The sequence below is a fragment of the Pteropus vampyrus genome, unplaced genomic scaffold (genome assembly GCF_000151845.1).
Source record: "Pteropus vampyrus isolate Shadow unplaced genomic scaffold, Pvam_2.0 Scaffold396, whole genome shotgun sequence".
NCBI lineage: Eukaryota > Metazoa > Chordata > Mammalia > Chiroptera > Pteropodidae > Pteropus > Pteropus vampyrus.
Window position 1 is genome coordinate 14350 of NW_011889177.1, and position 3339 is coordinate 17688.

Here is a 3339-nt window from a genome sequence, read left to right on the forward strand (position 1 = left end):
GCCGGGCTGCGCTGAGAGGGGCCCCGGCCCTGCCCAGGGCGGGTTCCGGAATGAACCGCATGTGGGCGGGATTCCGGGCCCCCGGCGGGCGCTGTCCCCTCAGCCTTGCCTGGAGTAACTCGCAGGAGGCAAAGTGTCCGCCGAGTGCCACCTTCAAGCTCTACAAACCCGTCCCCATGCGCATTGTGCCTCACAGACGGAGTGATGTTAGTGCCACCAGGGGCGGGGACTGGGGCCAACCCCGTGGGCCCAGCAGGGACCTGCTGGCACGGAGAGCAACGGACCAGTCCCCTGGGGGGCACCGATGGACGCACCTGCCGTCGCCTGCCCGGCCGGGCACGCGCGTGCGGAACGGGCTGTCTCTCCGTGTGGGGTGCAGGCAGGGACCCCAGGCCAAGGCAGGTCTGGGACAGGCATGCAGGGCGTCTGGCGGTCATCGGTCCCCTGACCAGATCACGGCCTGGGGCTCTCTGCACGCTGTTTGCAGTCACACCTCCTGTCACCCAGAGCTGCTGCCAGGCGCAGAGGGCACCGGGGGAGGAGGCAGCAGCAGCCCACACGCCCGAGGCCCTGCGCGTGGCCTGGCTGGACGCCCTGGCTGCCGTGTCCTGGCGTTTTGCTGCTGACTTTGTCGAGTGTTTGTGTTTGGGCTGTGGCCGCCGTGGGTGTCAGAGCCTGAGCTGCGGTTCAGGGTGCAGCCAGGCGAGGCCAGAGACCCCGCAGTCACACCTGCTCGCCTGGCCAGCCCTGAACAGACCGGCGACGCCCGGCCCGGGCCCGGCGTGGGGCGCGGGAGACGGCCGGGGTCCTCAGGCACGAGCAGCTCCGTCCACCACGTGCCCGGCACTTCCGCTCCTTGGTGTTCACCGGGAGAAACTGAGTCACAGCAGCATCCGGCACGGTGCCCTGGGATGCAGCGGGGTGCGGGGGCCGGAGGCGCTGGGGCGGGGTGGGCGCCCCTCCCCTGAGTCGCCCGGCACTCAGCCAGGGAGGTTTGTCTTCGGCCGCCGGCCACCGTGGGAGTCACGGGCCAGCGCCTGCCTCGGTGCTGCCTGCCCGCTCTGTGCTTTGCTGCCCCGAGTGGCCTCGTGCCCGCGAGTGGCCACGTTTGGGGGGCTGCGACGTGGAGACACGGCTGTGGGGGACATGGGGCTTCTCTGGGGGGGAACAGTGGGAACAGACGGTTCAGCTTTCCAGACCCTGCTCCCTCCCTGGGAGAGGGCATGTGGACGGCGGGTGTGGGGTGGCTTCAGCTCTTAACCACCAATGACGTTGGCTTCTCGCGAAGGTCTGGGACCCCCACGACAGCCCCAGGTGCCCCAGCGGTTGAAGAATGGCAAGCCGAGGTCCACGGTCAGTACCCGAACCTCTGGTGGCCGCCGCTGACTGGTGAGTCTGTTCCCAGACTGACCCAGGTGGTGGGGGCAGGTACCATGATGCAGGAGACAGTGCGCGTCCTGGGACCCTTTGCCGGCCACGTGACTGGGGGGTGAGGGACGCGTGGGGGACCACGCTCTGTCTGAGGCAGGACCGCATGGGCGTCCTGGGGGCCAGCTGCCCTCAGACACCCAGAGGGCACTTCACTCCGCAACTTTCTCTGATGTGGTGACTCCGCAGCCCTGTCACTCAGCATCCGGGCTGGGGGGGCTCTGTCATATGCTGGCCAGGCTGGCCGTGGCATTGTTTGGGGCGGGGGGTGTGTGTGTGTCCCTGTAAGATATTTTTCGAGACAAGCTATTATTCTGCATTGAAATAACCGCCTAAGTCATTTCCACATTCGCCCGGCTGTGCAGCCATCGGCCAGAGCGAGTGTCGCAGGAGGAACGTGCTGGCCGGCCGTGCCAACTGCAGCTCGAGAGCGGCTGCCACTAGTGGACGTGGTGAGCTCTGCCTTAGCCCCGTGACGGGCAGACCCAGCCTGGGCGCTGGGCGCTGGGGCGACCTGCGGCTGGAGTCAGCGGCCATCGCCACCCACCCTCCCCGCACACTGCCCGGCCTGGCAGGCGTCAGCTGGCCCATCATCGTTTATTATGCAAAACTGATTGCTTCTGCAGCTGAGGAACGAGGTAATCCGTATGCGAGCGGCCGTGGCCCTCTGGAGGGTTCCGATTACGCGCATGTTGACACATTGCCTCGTGATGAGTGACAGCGCGAGGCTTCGGGTCGGCGGGGTCAGTGCTGGTGAGGATGATGACCGGACGCCAGAAGTGTCCCCGACCATCTAGGGATGGAGTGTGCCGAGCGTCAGCCTCCCTGACGTGTGCTAATGACCAAGCGCGACTGTCACGATGAGCAGGGGCTTCCACGGGGACCGAAGTGTGATTTCCCTCGTGCTCCCAGGTGCCTCTTGCTTATTTACTGATCGAGGGATAATGACCTCTCCGACCTCGGAGCTGGCCAGGCCCCTACGACCCTCTCGCCCCTCAGGCCAGGGCCTTACATCGCCCGCCGGTCCTGTAGCCTCTGGCCCAGGCCCTTCTTTTCCCCGCCTCCCGAACCTCATGCTTCAGGGCCAGGCCACACAGGCGGGGCCGGGACGGGGTTTCTGGCCCCGGGGCGGAGGGTCCCGGAAGGGTGCTTTGGGGTCAGAAGCTGCGTCGCCCATGGCTCCAGTGCTTTGGAGACCCATTCCAGACTCGGCCTGGGGGGCCCTCAGCCAAGGAGGAGTTGGCATGGGTCATGTGCGGCCTGTCCAGCGGGGGAGGGAACCAGGGCACCTCCTCTGCTGGACTCTGTCTTCTGCTGGGACACTTCTGGCTGAGCTCTAGAACTTTCCAAACAGCAGAGGCTGTTTATCCCCTGACCCGGCTTCTCGCTAAACCCGGTGCAGCTCTGAGAAGGCACAGACGTGACACTGAACTGCAGCGAACCCCGCTTGCCGCTTGGACGAGACGTGCTGCGTCTTGATGACAACCTGTCCGACAGCAGCCCCGGTCATCACACGCCCAGGGGCCTGACGGGGGCTCGGGGGCACGGCCGGCTGTCATGGGCAGGGGGGCCGATGCCTCACGTCAACCTGATGGGGAGCTTCCCGCCACCCCCGGGCCCGCCACCCTGCGGGGCATAAGGGGAAAGGAGGGGTCCCCAGACGGGCGGGGGGGCGGGGCAGCCCCGAGGGCCTGGGCTCCCCCCGCGTCAGCGTTGGAGGCTCTCGTCCTTCTTGGGTTCAGGGCCGTGTTTTGTGGGGTGGGGAGGGAGGAGGCTCCCCGTTTGTGGCCGGCAGGCCTGACACTCGTGTCCGTTGTCATCATGCTCACACGGAGCTTGGTGCCCGCGTGCCCGCCACCGGAGAGCGGGTGGCAGAGGCCGGCTTGGGGCGCGTGTCGGGGGCGGGCGGGG